This window comes from Anser anser (genome assembly GCF_964211835.1).
Source record: "Anser anser genome assembly, chromosome: 2".
Classification (NCBI taxonomy): Eukaryota; Metazoa; Chordata; class Aves; order Anseriformes; family Anatidae; genus Anser; species Anser anser.
In genome coordinates this window covers 143,811,937-143,829,236 of record NC_139721.1, presented here as the reverse complement: position 1 = coordinate 143,829,236, position 17,300 = coordinate 143,811,937, and the positions used below count along the sequence as shown (strand labels likewise).

At 41.7% G+C, this 17,300-nt stretch overlaps 1 protein-coding gene and 1 long non-coding RNA gene across 11 annotated transcripts in view; one reads left to right on the top strand and one right to left on the bottom strand.

Annotated features, from left to right (window-relative positions):
- Nucleotides 1-1,595, bottom strand: part of ARMC3 (armadillo repeat containing 3) — a 63,575-nt gene extending 61,980 nt beyond the window's left edge. For 5 of the 10 annotated variants that reach the window (XM_083827602.1, XM_083827603.1, XM_083827608.1 and 2 more), the window contains exon 1: nucleotides 504-1,594. The gene's annotated coding sequence lies outside the window, so the exon portion shown is untranslated. Of the gene's footprint in view, nucleotides 1-503 lie in introns of all 10 variants that reach the window. The other 5 variants (XM_083827605.1, XM_083827607.1, XM_083827606.1 and 2 more) reach the window with 3 other exon arrangements.
- Nucleotides 1,596-2,623: 1,028 nt separating this feature from the next.
- On the top strand, nucleotides 2,624-15,485 carry LOC310894716. The gene is made up of 3 exons (XR_014580112.1): nucleotides 2,624-3,587; nucleotides 11,246-11,306; nucleotides 12,561-15,485. It is a non-coding gene; the product is annotated as an uncharacterized lncRNA (long non-coding RNA).
- The last annotated feature ends 1,815 nt before the right edge of the window (nucleotides 15,486-17,300 follow it).

Genomic DNA, 17,300 nt, shown 5'->3' with positions numbered 1-17,300 from the left:
TATTTAACTCCTCATTTATTAGCCTTTAATATGTTCACAATTAAAAAAAAAAAAGTTACGGTGTAGGATAAAAGTACAGATAGCAGGTTTGCAGACAGAAATAGGAACTAAAGGTCATTGAAGCCCATCTTAGTATTCACTGTGGCAGCACATCAGATAATCAGAAAATGGCAACAATGATGAAAATCCTAAAAATTGTTAAGATAATAAAGTATTGGAGTATGTTATATAGATGACCAATTCAGGTTAGTAATAAGACTACAAAAGAATAGTTCGGCTCTGCAGATGATGCTCCTCTGCCAGCAAACCCATATTTTGTGTTGAAATCCCTGCCTGCAGACGTCCCCAACCTTTGAAACATCAAAAATTCGGTGAGATTTGCTCCCTCGCAGCCCAACCACCTGTTAGTGGTATTTAGGGCAAAACTTCTGTATTTAAGGCTTTATCCTCTCTCTCATTTTTTCCCCTCTCGTCTATTATCTACACAGCTTTAGGTCTCGTACCTCTCACGTTACTATTCCACATAAACTCTGCAGATAAATCTCACAGCTTTATTATAACCTTGAGACTGCACCGCTTTCCTTACTGGTGTAGACGCTGCTACCGCGCAGGCAGTAAGGCGCTCGCTGGGCTGGCTGCGGCTGAAGGAAACTTTAAGAAATAAAACGCAAACTGGGCGTTATTCCCCCACCACCGGCTCTCCCCTCAGCCCCCCGGCCCCGCTCCCCGACCCGCCCGGGGGCGATGGCGCCGCTGTTTCCCTGTTGCTAGGTGGCGGCTGCGGCGCATGCGCGGGGCGGCGGGCGGGAAGGTGGCGCCCGCGGTCGGGCCCCGCTGAGGGGAGCCCGGGATGGCGGCCGCTGCGCCTTCCCTCAGCTCCCTCAGCCGCCCGGCGGCGGGTCCAAGCGGGCTCCCCGGGGCCCTGCCGCCGCCTGGAGCCCTCCCCGTGTCACTACAGGGCGCTGTGCTGTCCCCTTCTCCCCGCCAGGCCGCGCCCCGCCTGTTGGAAACGCGGCTTTTTGCTTGTTTTTGGCCGCAGTGTGGCGGGGCAGGAGTTCAGGGAGGGATTTGGAGGGGGGAGCTGAGGGTACAGGGCAGAGGGAAGTGGGGCAGGGACAGCGGGAGGGGAAGCTGAGATCCTGCTCCTTGCCCTAGGTTTTGCTGTAAGCAGCCATGGGAGAGGGGAAAATGGCAAATAATGGTACACGCTTGAATACGCTTTGCAATTTATCCCCACTCAGGAGTGCAAGTGGCAATCCTTTTAGGGGAGGACTAAGTCTTTAATACAGGTGGGCTGGGGTACTGATGAAAAACTAAACTATAACTTACTTAAATGAAAGAAAAATGCCAGTTCCTCATGCAAGTAATACTGAATATGTATGAGAATTAATAAATATATACCATGTGTTTAAAAAATAAAAGTTGCCCTGTGCATCCTTCCATCATATTCTTTCTTTCTTCCTTCCTTCCTTTCTTTTTTGGCTCATGTTATTCTTGTTTCAATGTCAGCAGAGCATTTGTGGGAAAAGAAGAAGCCACCGATTCTTGGGAGCAAGCAGATAAAACAGTTATGCAACGCAGAGCAAGGCACAGGCAAATCTCTGTTAGAGCATCATGTGTTGTGGCCCCGCAGTTAAGACATCATCAGAGAGCTTTGGTAGAGGACCAGAAGAGTTATCTCCTTTCTATTATCAGCTTTGGGCTGATGATGGAGAAAGCCATGCCAGATAGTTGTGCTATTTTCAGAACAAGAATTCATTGTCGTATTCTCTTTTGCCAGCTAAGGCTGTTTTGGAGTGAATACTAAGCCAAATTCTGAAATCGAATAACATTTTCTAACTTCAAATTGCAGTTTAATTGCCATCAGTAACTGCAGAAGCAAATGGGAACAGGCAAATATAATCATTTTTGGACCTCAAAGTCAGGTAATAATAGGTAAAGACATTACAGCTACTATTAACTCTCTCCTGTGATCTCTCTTTTATCACAAATCTCATTGCTTTCTCCCCAGATTTTTTATTACATTGCACTGCAAGTATAAATTCAGTTCTATTTTTATAAGCCATATCAATCTGTAGAGATTGTAGCACAAATAGGTCCAGTCCTTGTTGGTTTATTCTGTGATAAATGTGATTACAGTTGTAGCAGGTGGGTCATTTTTAGTTGTAAACAAGCCCCATACGTGATGGTGTCTCATTCCACTTTTACCATCACCACTCCCGTAGAAAATGTATATGGATTTACGATCACCTTCACTAGAAACAGCTGCGATAACAAGTCAGAGCCATTTATACTGATCCGTATCTAACTGGAGAAATCACACTGAAGTTCTAAGGCCAGTCTCAGACTGACTGACTCTCCATGAAGTCTTGCTGATCTTTTATAGTTACAATGGATATTAAAGACAGGGAAAGAAGGGGAAAAAAAATGTAGCTGCTTGATAGAGAGAGGCAAGTCACCTGCTTCACAAACTTCTTGTGGGTCTTTATTTTTCGAAACAGGCACTGCAGATGACAAATGTAAGGAGAGATGAATGTAACTACTGAAGGCAAAGATTTTGGTTTAAACCCTGCGCTGGGTCTGGCTGAGACGGAGCTAGCTTTCTTCACGGCCGCTAGTACGTTGCTGTGTTGTAGATCTGTGGCTAAAACACTGCTGATAACACCCCCGTGTTTCAGCTGTTGCTGTGCAGTGCTTGCACAGCATGAAGGCCTTCTCTTTCTCACACTGCCCCCACAGTGAGGAGGCTGGGGGTGGGCAAGAGGCTGGGCTGGGACAGCTGACCCCAACTGACCAAGGGGTTTTTCTATACTGAATTAGGTCAGGCTCAGCAATAAAAACTGGGGGGTAGTCTCACCAAAGTAGCCTTTGCCTGGAAACTGGCCGGGTGTCGGTCTGCTTGTCAGAGATGGTGTCTTTACATCACTTATTTTCCCTTTTTCGTCCTTCACTTATTGCGCTATCTTTATCTTGACCCACATTTTGTTTTCTCGCTTTTACTTTTCCAATTCTTTCTCCCATCCCACTGGGTGTGAATAGTGAGCAAGTAGCTGGTGGATGCATAGTTGCTGGCTGGGATAAACTGACCAGAAACTCAATGGTCTCCATGACAATAGCTTTTCTTTTACATATCTTCAGTGGTGATTGTTCTTATGGCTATTTCAAACATAATTCTAGCCAATCTCCACTTAGTTACATCTTTTCTTTATTTCCATATAAACTGTCCCATAAACTTTTGACGATGCAGAATCCAGGTGAAAGAGGGATGTGGTAATCAGGTGCACGATCACAGTGTGTTTCAAGACAGTCCTGGAACGAAGGGTTTAGTTACCTGAAGATTAAAGTGCTTCATGCAGATCGGAAACAGTCAGCACGGTCTCACAAACTCTATGAAGAGCATGCATCATTATTGTGAAGTAGAAAGGCGTACAGACAACAGCAAGAACAACAACAGATGACCTGGAGAAAGACGAGCATGCTTTTTTTCTCCTCAGCTCTGTTATTCATGCCATGTTTATGGGTCTAACCTCCAGGACCCTGAAGAACCTCCAGGTGTGTGATCTTGTGGCATTTTGACTCCACGCCAGGTAAGATTTGAGCATATCCCTTCTGTGTTCCTTAGTCCAGTGTTGATTTCTATTCAGTTGTGTGACTGGAAGTTAAAGACTATGAACACATTGCGGGCACTTTACCTACTCCACAGTCTAAATAAATGTGGTATTGTCGTGCCATGGAAATGAATTTTGCAGAGGTTATCTTTTCTGTCTTTATTTCTATCTGTGTTTACCATGGGTAGAGGCAATCAAGCACTGCATGACAGCCATATAATTGCAGTATTTTTATTATGTTTTGTCACAATTCTGCAAATATATCAAGGAAAACATTTTTTAATTTAATGTTGTGAAAATATTCCGACAGTGTCATTTAGTAACAACATACTAATAAGGAAGCAAAGGAAGACAACTAATGAGAACTGTTACAAAATGTCATGAGAATTCACAACTTTGACCGATATTCACAAATGACAGAAATGTTTTATTGAAATATAATTTGTTCTAGCACTAAAAAATATACACAAAAGAGGATAATACAAATTGCATTTGATAGGAGATTATGAAATTAAAGAGTTTTCTAGAAACTAAATACCTAATAGAGTGAATAAGGACTTTATTAACTACACATTTTAATGAAATTTCTTCTGATGATTTAGCTTATGACAAAACCACTATAGAGTTTGTCTGCTTTCCTATGAAGGAACAGCGCCAAATGTCCTATCAATTTGATTAAATTAAGGCTTCTGCAAAAATAAAGTGTGGATTAAAAACATATTTGAAAGAATATTATGGAACAACATTTTTAATATTTAATTTCATAAGGGCTTTAAGCACATAAGCTACTGCTAAATCAAAGTATTTTTTGAATTTAAGTGTTGGAAATTTGCATGTTGAGGTGTTTCAAATTATCTTTCTAGTGTTACTGAAAGCACCACTGGGGGAGTTGTTTCTCATTTCCTGAAACATCAGAAGTGGAATTATTATTTGCTGGATTGCTTGTCTGAAATAATTCTTTTTTCCATTTAAAACAAAAAAAAAATCACTCATATTTTATGCTTTGAGAAATGCATGATGACATACAGTACATACAGTCTTGTCATATAGCTTGCTTTATATCAGTCTCAGAAGACACTTAAAAGGAGCTTTCCTTCTCTGACAAGAAGCAGCTGGCTTTGGGAATAATGAATTTACAACATATCATCTTCTCATTTCAGTTTGGTATATTACTTCTCACATTAAAATACCCAATATCAATGTAAATTGACCTCTTTCTCTAGGAAAAAAAAAAAAAAAAGGAAATCAAAAAAATGAACAAGCCTTTCATTCTTTTGGCTTGCAAGTGAGATTTGTAAGTCTTCATTTTCTGCAGGCACCCTGCCTTCACCAAGTGTATGGATTGGGACTACTGAAAAATGCCCTCCCACTGCAGTAGTATTTTCTGGTAGGTTTTCCTTCGATACGACATTCCAGGTGGTTCAGCAGTGAAACTTTTCATCTTGGAGCTGAGACCTCAGCTCTGCCATAGACTTCCTGTATGACCCTGAATAAGCTCATAAAGTGAAACCAATTTGCTTGTTTAACTGAAATTACTAAATACATTTGAAAATACCTTAGCATTTCTATAGTTGAAATTCTGGCTATGAAACAGGACAAGTGTCCTGAGTGACAGGACACTATCATGCAGAGTGTTTTGAGCTGAAGTTCATTAATGTCCTCAAATACAGTTGCTGCAGCACAGAAGCAATACAAAATTAGGAAGGGTATGCCTCAGTGATATCTGGTGAATCAGTAGGTGGCACACTTGTTTCTTAGGGCATATGTATCTTGAGAAAATGAGACTGTGTTTTAAGTCACCTTGCCGATCATATTTTTTTGTTTATAAAACCCAATAGGTTAGCTGACATAAATGGACATGTAGAAGTCTGCTATGTAAGGTGGTGTTTGAAAACTGTGTATGTTGTCGGAGATGTTAAGTGATGACTGTAAGGAATGATTGAAGGAAGGGATGACAGAAGGAATCACCTTTTTGACCATACGTCTAAAACATCAGATAATTCTGCCTAAATGTTTTCACAGCATGTTAGCAAAGGTATTTTAAAGCGTCACTTGTTTTCAAATACATAGATCCTTTTTAAGGCTAAACTGAATCAATTCTCCGGCATACTGCTAAGTGTCATCCTGGACATCCTAGGATTGACATCAGGTGTTCTCAGAGGCCTTTATCTCTTGTCCTGATGAAGGAATATAGAGACTATGTTTTACTAAAGAGTTTTTTTTTTTGCCCAAATTTCAGTTTACAACTTGAGCCTTCAGAAATAAAGCACTCTAGTATCCTCAGGACAAATTATGCCGTATCATTTCCATTCTTATAACAGCACTGTTCCCGGTAAGCCTTGCCAAAGGCTGTGTTTCGACAAGGAATGACAACTCTGTTCTTATCTTGGCTTTGAAGGCTAGACTTGCAAAATATAGAAGATAGTTTAATGAATATTTTTAACTTGTTTCACTACTGTAGTATTCAAAACAGAAAATTTTCTTGGTCAAAGTCTGCTCTTTTAATTATAGATTTAGAATTCTCATTTCTCATTCATCATTTTGATGTTTTGCTTCTTTTGTGTTCCTCCCTTTGTTTCTTGTTTGGAGGGGAAATTGAGCAATTTTTATTTTTTTTTTTTGCTTTTCTTTAGTTCCTCTTCATTAATCTACTCTGTAATTTACATAACTTTCTCAACTCCGAAAACAGTCTAGAGTACAGAATGCCATTTTAATTTTCCTTTTGCTTACTATGTAACTTTTATAAAGTTGAGGCAAAATAGGTCTGCAGCTGAGGGAGGGACAACAAGTCTTTCATGTGGGAATTTTTCTTCTGAGTTTGGAAATCCAAAAAGAATCAAACATTTCTAAGTTTGAAGTTATGCAAAGAAAAGTTATACAAATAATGTTTGCTGAAAAAGGTTGTAGTTTCAATGAAAGCTGTGGTTTTATTCACTGTAAATGCTCTTTAGGTTTAGAAAATTAGTTCAGAGATTAAAAAATCTCTGGTTATTGAGATTATTACTTCATATATAAATTATGTTAAATATTATTTATCACATTCCTTAATTTTAGCTGGGATACCTCTATCTCTTGTGCTATCTGATGTTTAGCTGTAAGAGTGTGTAAACCTCATGTTATTTCTGAAATATTTTTAAGTCAGATACACATATTTAGAGATATCAAAGTATCTTCAAACTGTTTTCCTCTCTTTCCCCTTCATAGTCAGGAATTTTTGTAAAAGTCAGAGCATCTACTTACTCCCACACCCAACTAATCTTTAAGGAAACACTTGTTTTGGAGTGTTTTTGCCAGACTCAGCCTGGAGATGAGAATCCAGCATCTTCCTGGCCAACCACTTAATGAGCCCATGGGTAACTTGAAAGATGCCAGCAGTGCTGTCTCCAAAGCCTGTTTGTGGTGCCAGGTCCTATTGTCAGAATAATGTAATTCACAGCTTGAATATAGATTTAGACTAGCCAAGCTTTTATATTTTTGCTCCTATAAAAGCTAAGCAAAGCGAAAGATGAGGGCATGAAGGGAAACTAGCTGTGCTTTAGGACAGTCACCCCGAAACCGTGTGGCACTGAGGCTCTTGTTTTAACTTTACATTATTTTTAATTTCATCCACATTTCCTAGCTTGATTACTATCCAATTCTTTTTTTTTTTTTTTTTTGGCATTGTTTGTATTGAAAACTCTCTTGGCATGTTGTCAGCCTACCAAAATGTTACCTATTTCTGGATATTAAAAATTTGGTCATCAGCCCAGTCATTTGAGGTATTTGGCAGAGTGCATTCAGGAGCATTTGCTAGGGCATCTGCACTGAATGTTACAGAGCTGTGTTTAGTTTAGGATGCTGAACAACTAACATGTTGTGCAACACAGCCCTCCTTTGTCTTCTGCTTTTTCTGTTCCAGTAGAGCTTGTTGGATCTTGCACTCCCTTTGCCTTTAGTGTAAGTACACATTCTGTACTTGCCTAGTCCTGATTTCTGAGTCGATACATACTCAGAAACCATAGCTTAGCATTTTTCACTAAGCTTAAATCAGAATGAGACTACATGTTGTGTGGTTTTGCAAAATCATTGATGTCCAGAGTAGTAAAAATTTGTGTTCTGTTGCCTTATATTGACAGATAATACGAACACAGAAAAAACTTTCCAGACATGGACAGACCCCTGGACAGCAACATCAAGGCATGGTTTCTAATGCAGAGGGTATTGAAACAGGCTTTTAGAGTATATAATGGTGTTTTGGTTCCCTTCCTTATAATTAGGTAAACACACGAATGACTGTACTCAGACTGAATGAGAGCTGCTTTTGTGTACCCTGGGATCTTGTTTTCTTCACTGTCCAGATTCAGGGACCTTCTTGCAGAAACCAAAGCGGGGGATGAAAAGAGGAAAGATGCAAACTGGAGAGCTCATAGGTTTTGGTCTCTGATACAGGATGCGTGCAGCTGAGCACATGAAAACCAGCAGCCCTGGACCCACAGTTTACAGCTAGTGCAGGTTTGCTTCTTGTCGGATTCCCAAGACTTTTGTTCTGGAGAGTTTGGTGTCGGGCAGCTTTCTTTTACAGTAATACACATCAGGATCTGAAAAGTTACCTCCTAACTTCATGTCTCTGTGTTTTGGTGATCATTTAAAACAATTTCTTTTACATGACATTTACATTACATCTCTTAATAGATTGGCCTTTACAGGTAATGCATTGCAGTACACAACACGATGTCATGGCATTGCATCTCAGCCTGTAAGCTTTTGCAAGTTATCTGAGATAAATAAAAAAGATAATTGTGGTAACTGTATATATTTCCATAATATATGGAACCTCATGTCTTCACTAACCAATCTAGGAAGCCACCAGCAAGTGGTGCATCTAAAAGCTTTTTTTTTAGGCCAGATGGTACTGTCTCCTTTTTCATTGTGGTTACCCTGAAGTCAGAGACACTATCACAGACAATGTAGAATTGCTAAGCAGTGTTTAAATACCTGTTTTGTATATTGTTTGTATACTTTCTGTATGTTCTTCCCTTGTAACATGCGCAATTAGCTAATTGTGAGGCTCTGTAGTCTGGAATTAAGCTAGAGACACACCATTAAAATACAATCGTGTTTATTTAGAGATAATTTAAGTAATGTCCTCTTTGCACATCCACAGACGTTTGCTCATAGTTCCAAGCCTCTTTCCAGACAGCCCTCTCCCGAAAACTGTTGATGCCAAGCCTACATTACTACTTGCTGCGTGTTGCATATCCCCTGGGGTTGGCACCGACTTCCAGGTCCCAGTGCCAGGTTCTCACCTAGCTCAGTCACGGGTAGGATCTAACTGCACCCTGAATTTTGGGGAGCGGCTCTTACTGTTTCTTGGTTTTTGAAAGCCACTTAGACCAAAAAAAGGGGGACTTCTTACATGCATGCTGAAAAGATCACCGCTGTCATGCCCGTGTGCTTACATGAATGAGTTTTAGCAAGCTCTCTTCACAATGTTTTAGTTTCTTCAGTGATTTATTCGTTTATTAATGGTGTAAGTGCAATGTAACAAGAGCAAAAGGTAATGGTAAAGGTAAAAAGTGAAAGGATAGAATATAAGAGAGAAGCAAACCAATAATAGTAGTAAAAGAGCGCTGTGAGTAAATAGCATTGGGGTCAGCACTGGGGCTCAGAGGAATTCAGCCTGCTGCTGAGCACCACAAGATGCAGCATGCATCTGTTTGAGTTTATCCATGTAGCTGCACCCATCTACCTCTCTGCAGACTGCGCCAGCAACAGCCTCGATAATGCGGAGTCTTTTCGACTCTGGGATTTACTTGGCTGTTGGCACAGCAGCTCAGCACTGCATGGGCAATCCAGGCAGGCTCTAATAAAACAGGAGCACATGAGTGCCGGGTAGAAAGGTAGGATAAGCTGAGCTTTTACTGGAGGTATTTGTAGGCTCTCTTCACTTAGCTGAGTGGAGGAGCCAGCTCTGATTCTGAAATAAATACTCTTTATGTTTACAATCACAATTGTTTTTTAATATCTCCCTAAATTACATTCTGTCAATTCTAATGTGCGCTGCTACCTCAGAAAATGTTGCTTGTATATAATTTTGCTGTTGATGATCAGGGCGGTGTGATGTGTTTAACAGACCTATATCTTAAACCTCTATCTCATTTGATATTACAGGAAGTCATTGTGATGATTGCTTGGTTTTGTTGGGTTGTTGTTTGTTTTTTTTTTTCCATTCACTGTGCCAGGATTTAACATGAGACTGATAGAACCAAATTTTATTTCAAGTTCTTTTTATAAGATGCCTGATTTGAAGATATGCTGGATTTGTGACTGTTTACTTTCTAAACATTTAAATCTATATGCTAAAACTGTGTTTTTCGCTGCTTGCTGGTTGATTGTAGTTACGTGTTAAATTTGGTTACAGAGGAGAGGAGCTTGCTTCCTTGCAGAGGAAAACCAGTTTTTAAAGCTGGCTAGTTTCTTCTTGCAGTCCTTCCAAAGTGTTAATTTTTACCTTCATCAAGTCCTGTTGGACATCTTCTAGACTCCTTATATGAAAGCATGCACTTAATAGCTTCTCAGATAAAAGTAGCCAAGAAAACTTTTTTTTCTTTTTTTTTTCTTTATTAGACCAAGCTTTAAGACACGTATTTCAGTTGCAAGAGCTGGTCGTGCAGCCCATGGATCTAAGCAAAGGGTTAACTGTTTCTCTCCTTGTGTCAGTTCCTCAGTTGGTATGGATTAGCATAGCTGACTTCAGCAGAACCAGCTCTATTTTCAGCAGCTCAGAATATTGTCTCTTGGGCTGTTTTAGTATTAAACAAACTTGTTCAATTAGCAACAATTACTTTTGACAGTGAAAGGATAACAGAGGATTCTGCTCGCAGGTGTCCGTCTTTGATCTTAGCCCATTGAAGCATTTAATGGTTTTGTTTGGCTTGGTGCTGCAAGCTATCAACTAGACAAAACAATTTTTTAAAAATTAGTTCTCTAATTTCCAAAGGCCTTCGTCATTAAATGTTCGTGCCAAGATCTCCGTGTGCATGACTGGGGAGGCGGCAGAAGCAAGAAGAACTGCAATGAGAAAGAGCAGAAATAAAAAGGATGCGGGGTGCACAGATGAGGCTGAAATGGATCACTTGATGACAAAGCTGAAGCATAAGCAGTCAGAGAAACAAATCAAAGGACAGTATTGCTTATTCTGTTGGATTTCCCTGTATTCATGAAGGAGGCAGGGACATATGCTTAGGATTAAAGCTAATGTGCCTTTCAGACAAAAAAATCATTCTCTGGGGCTTATGCTTTCTGTTCTCAGACCTCTTGAAGTTAACATTGAAGTCATTAGCAATTATACAGGAGAAGATTCAGCTAAATATCCCTTCAGGTCTCCCTGGCTGGACCTAATGAATCTGGATGCAGCATTTCCCCAGCTGACAGTTTGATAACACTTCGTATCTCTAGCTAGCTCAGCTCTGCTGCACAGTGTTACAGCAGAGTTCCTTCTCTTTTGTAAAGTGTTTGTGAATTTATACACGAAAAAGGGCTCAGAGTAACATCGGTACTGCAGACCAACACAGAAATACTGATGTGCTTTAGAACAAATATTACTTCATACTTGGCAGGCCTATAGATAACCAAAACTTTTTTTTTTCCATTTTCAGGAGTGCTCCATGCCAGTTTCTGTTTGCTTACTTCACTACTGAGAGCAGTAAATCAGTGCAAGTAAGTCGTAGTGAATCATGCTTATTAGCAATTAATACCTGATAAGATTTCAAGAGTGTTAGTAAACTGAAATGACTGGCAAGGATTTATACATTTTTATAAATTACATTTAGAGTGTTATTCACAATATTCACTTCTATTGATCTCAGAATAATGTGGAAACCCTATCACAATTATTAACTATACATATTTCTCTTATTATTCTGACAGGTTTATCAGAACAGCATATTTCAGATTTCTGTAAGCTATAACAAGATATGACAGGCAGGCTAGATAAGAAAGGGTACATATCTTCATGAGTAAAACCTGGAATAATTATATACTGTACTTGGTAAGACAGGAATCTTGTTGGAACGAAAGATGAAGAAAGAAATTATAACAATTTCAAAGCTGTAGTCAATTTTAACTGAAGATTCTACTTATTTTTCCACTTGGCAACTATTATATTAGCTATAGCGTAGGGAGATCAAATAGAAATAGAAAACAGGAGGCTTTTTCACACTGCAGGCAACTGTAATGGGTTCTACCAATTTTTATTTGTCCCTTTCATTGTGGTAATGAGACTCTCTCAGTTATAAAGGGTTTCACTTGGCTATTGAACTTTCTGCCAGTCTAGGAATTGGCTAGTGCTATATAGCTGTATTGTATGCTTTAGCACCTGTTGTTATGGTCATTACTCAGGGATAGTGACAATTGCCCTTTGGTCTTTTGTACATGCTGTTCTTTCCAGCTTCTCTATGGCTTATTGTTTCTCGTGCTCTGAACCTGTCATCTTCCCAGTCTGAATAATTTTCTCACTATAGGACAGTTAGTGTCTCATCAGTCAAATACTTCACTGTGGAAGTGATTTATTCAGAGCTGTGGGGTTTTACAAATCAAGATCACTTTCCCGAATGACACAAATGATACCATTACTAAATATAATACTGGGGATTTATTGCACGGTCTGCTTTATTCTAAACTCCAAGTTCTGTGCATTGTATGGCATCAGGTATCAGTGCTCTCAGGTCCTGTTTATTTTGGTACCTGTGAGAATGCTGTGCTAGGTCAGGGGACAGAGGGAGCACTGAGTGGTGGACTAACACGGAGCAGGGCTGCATCCAGAGAGTGCACCCCTCAGCAAGACCTCTGCGAGCAGAAGGCTCTTTTAGGACACCATGGGCATGCAACAGCTTCATTCCTGCTCCGTGATTTCATGCACCAAAGCAAAAGATCTGTGTAAATGCTGAATAAATGTGTGTGTTGGATCCCCAGCTGCAAGAAAATGCCAGGCGGGAGCTAACTGCGTGAGCCCTGCAAGCAGTGTGAAATACTTGGCAGGTCTGAAGTCTAAATTCAGTGATGCTGCAAACCCGATTGCCACAGTCACATCCTGCACAATCACTCAGATCTCTCAGATGGAAAAGATAGAAGGCTATACCCACACTGTGCTTCCCGGAGCAACAGATAGCAAGAAAACAAGTCAGATATTTTCAAATTCTCTACTGAAGAAGGACAGAATATTGTAATAACATTAAAGCAAAAATACCGACTGTTATAACAAATGATCTAAAAACAGAAAAGAAGCCTTTATTATAAGTACGGTCATGGGTTGAACTTTATTTTGGAGTGCTTTTATAAGCTGGTCATGGCTGTCAAGTTCAAACTGTAATTAATATGTTGTGCTAAATAATGATGATGTGGATGCATTGGGGGTATTCTGGTGAGCTCAGTACACAAATGTTTGGACTGATATAGACAGTATTATTTAAGATTTTGCCAGTGGTTATATTCACAGTTTTTTATAATTTAATGCAGTTATTTATAATCTAGCACCTCGTAATCTTCCAGAAGGCAAAGTTTTCTATAATTTTGATGTACACTGATTTCATTTTTTTCAAACACATTCCACAGAAATTTTAGCACCAAGTTAGCATTCATATCCTTCCTCCTATTTCTTTTTTTGAATTTTCCACTAAAGATTTTCAAGCCCAAAATGAACTAAGATATAGGAAGTGACCAGTGTTTACTTCTTTTGAAATTAGAACCAAATCCTCATCTCAGTTCTAGTCAGTGAGTTTAATATCTGTTGACTGTGTAGCCTGGAGTCCAGCCACAGACGTTTCTGATGTCCCATTACACAGACAATCCAGTACAAAGCTAATTTACTGGTTATGTAACTACTCTTTCCTTACTGTATCTTTATTTGTCAGACCACTTTGAAAAAGAGTAATTTTCTGTGTTGATATATCAGTAGGGAATTTATTTCTTCCCTTTTTGGTTTGGCATAAGATAGACCGAAACATCAGGTTTTATACAGATGATTGTTAGTCCAAAATGGACAGAGGTAGTGAAAGGATGATATCATTATTTGCAGTTTTTATTCTGAAGACATGAAAAATGCAGAGTTTTTGTCTAGTAAGTGCTTCTGCTTTCTCTAACAAAGTTGTGGACAGATAGTTGAAAACAGATACCCTGTAATTTGCAGCTTGATATCCAGCTTGAGTGATATCATGGTCTAAACATGTTCCAAAATAATGGAAAGAGCACGAGAAACAATCAAAGTGTGGGTCTTTCCAGTGAAATGCACCGCATATGTCTGACTATCACATATTTCTGGGAGCTACAACTGATTAACACATTTGGTTGTTACTTGGAAGAGCAGTAGGTGATATCTGCTCAAGGACAGAACTTGTGTTTTTGGAGAGTATCACGGGATGTTGTGCCAAAGGTGGCAGGAACTGGACTCACTAATCCTGGAAGCCCTTTCCGCTCCCGTGTGCCAAGTACTGATTCACCTAATGTATGAAATTGAATTCCTGGTGACAATTTCTTTTTCATTCCTCTGGATTTCTTACAATTTTCTTTTAATCATTTCAGTGTATTTTATATATTGGTTAATTTTTTTATTGTTAACATATTAATTTAAAAGATATGTATAAGCCAGGGACTTAGTTTCCTGCACAGAAAGGTACCACATGTCTTTTCAGACATCATAGGCCTCTCCCAACACAGCCGCCTTTGGCCACGCGTGGGCCACTCCATCACAGAGGCTTGCTGAGGTCACAGTGGCCACCACTGCCCCGCCTTTGCCCCGGGCCCTATAAAAGAGGACCCCTGCAGCTGGCCCACCACTTGCTCAGCTACTCGGTCCTCTGAGAGCCAGTTTGTATGGCAGGAAGAAGGCCAGAAAGAGCAAGGCGAGCGGCAGCCCTTCTCGGTGTGAGGACAGCGATGAGGTCCGAGGAAGCACCGAGAAGGATGGCAGCTAATGAGAAGAAGATGTGTCATGGGCAGAGGGACAGCGCCTGCGGCACAAAAGACACCAGTGCCCGGGGGACGTCTGGTGCCCAGCCCACAGACACGTATCAGCGGTGTCATTGGCACCGCAGCGATGCGGGGAACAGGCCGGCCCCTCAAACATACAGCTACAGGGGGCCTGGGCCTAACCGGTGGTGCAGTGGTGGCGTGGAGCGAAGGCGGGAGCATGAGGCAGACAGCCGTGGGGAGCAGAGGCGTGCCTATAGGCCAGAACGCAGCGTGGGACCCAGCCATGGCCATAAAACAGACGGCAGCGTCAAACCCATGCATAAAAATCAAGCGGAGAGTGGCATGGGACCAAGGCATGGAACTGGACGACCCCCTGGTTCAGCACCCTGGCCTGAAAATATTCCTGATGGAAGGCATCCTGTGTGGGCAGTCCCGGGCAAGGACTGGCTTGTCCTCCTGCCTAACACCGTGGAGCCCATGGAGCTGGGTCCACAAGAAGAGGCGGAAGAGCCAATGGAAGTGGATCCACCTTGGCCACATCAGACCTGGGACTACCCCGGCATGTCTTTGCTCTGTGCCATCAGAGAACACCAACAGCTTCGCAGCAGGGCCTGTAGAGCTCCCTACTCGTTGTCGCTCAGGGTCCATCCCAAGCATTAGCTTGGAGCCACCAAACACCACGGACACACTGCAGGCTCACCTGCAGGATGTCCCAGCAATAAAGAACTCTTGCTGATTCTCAGGGGTTGCGAGAGTGCTTCTTTCCCATCCGCCAGCCCTTGTGTGGGAGGTGGCATCCCTTCTGCACAGAGCCTCGAGGATGAGCACAAGAGAGGACCCAGCTCCCTTCGGGCTGCTGCATTGGGGTGACAGGAGGAGTCCCCGAGGGCCACCATGCGCCTTTAACATTTGTTAAAATAGACTGAGGGGTGAAAATACTAACGTGTGAGTGATTATAGGTGGCTGATTTCTTAGAGTAAGTTTCTATAGCTGAGTAATTGGTAACGACAGACGTGGAGAAGGCTGAGGTACTCAGCAACTTCTTTGCCTCCATCTGCACTGGTAGACAGGCTTCTCAAGTCTTTCATTTCCCTGAACCCATAGATGGAGGCTGGGGGAGCAAAGTCCTACTCACTGTAAGTGAAGAGCAGGTTTGAGACCACATGGTGAATGTAAACAGATACAGGTCTATGGGACCTGATGACATGAATCCCAGGGTCCTGAGGGAACTGGCTGATGGAGTTGCCAAGCCTCTCTCCATCATAGCTGAAAAGTCCTGGCAGTCAGGTGATGTCCCTGGTGAGTGGAAAAATTGAAACGTCATGCCCCTACTCTTCAACAATTAAAACAATTAGGAGACATTTCTTCTCAGAAAGAGCTGTCAGGCATTGGGACAGGTTGCCCAGGGAGGTGGTGGAGTCACCGTCCCTGGGGGTGTTCAAGGAAAGGTTGGACGTGGTGCTTAGGGACATGATTTAGTGGGTGACTGGTGGTAGGGGGATGGTTGGACCAGATGATCATGAAGGTCTTTTCCAACCTTAATGTTTCTATGATTCTATGATTGAGAACCTGAGACACCTTCAGGTAGCTGCCAAATGTGTCTTAAGACCAGTTCTCTTTTTGTAGTGACCTGCTGGAGACCATGGGAGGTACACAGGACGCTAGGGCATCTCAGATGCAACCACAGGTACCTGTGTATGCGAATCAGACCTTTGGGAATGACCTGTGTTAGCAGATTTATGTGTCTACACAGAGCAATCTGCACGTGTTACTGTACTCAGCGGAGTTATACTCGGTGGCAATCTAGCCTGTACACCGAGTGGAAGCTAGAACAAAACTGAGCTCATGCCAGCACAAACACCTAGAGCCAATTCACGTCCCCTGATAGAGGTATCTAGCATCATCTGAGACGCCCTGCAGTATTCACCTACGGCCGGCAGATCTGAAGCCAGATTTGTGGGAGACCAGTGTTTTTCTGGAACGGCAGCAGGAGGCCAGAACAACACCCTGTGTCATCCGTCATGCTGCCAGGTGAATCCGTCCAGCAGCACGATGCAGGTGTAAACAATCGTACATGCCTGTTTACTCAGTTGGCACAGTTTTACAGACTCCATGGCTGGAGTGACTGTAATACCATGACAAAATGGGAGCTTAGGCACCTGAATAACATGTGGATATTTACATGCATATACTCAAATTTATGTGTATTGATATGCAGGCTGAGTTTCACCCTTGTGTTCATGGTCTATTTCTAGTCCTTTCAGTACTTATAGGGGAGCTTATAAAAAAGATGGAAAGAGACTTTACGAGGACCTGTAGTGACAGGACAAGGAGAAACAGTTTTAAACTAGGAGAGGGTATATTTAGGTTGAATATAAGGAATAAATTCTTCAGTTAGAGCCTGATGAGGCACCGGCACAGGCTACCCAGAGAAGCTGTGGATGCCCCATCCCTGGAGGTGTTCAAGGCCAGGCTGGATGGGGCTTTGGGCAACCTGCCATGGCAGGGGGGTTGGAACTGGATGGTCTTTGGTGTCCCTGCCCGTGGCAGGGGGGTTGGAACTGGGTGATCTTGAAGGTCCCTTCCAACCCAAACCATTCTGTGATTCTGTGACATCAGGGGACACTACAAAGATCTACAGTTTGGCTCCTGCTCTGAAATGCCCAGTGGAGGAACCTGTCTCTGTCACTGTCCCTAGCTGGGGCTTGGGAAGCTGTGTGATACAAATTATTTTTTAAGTCTGTC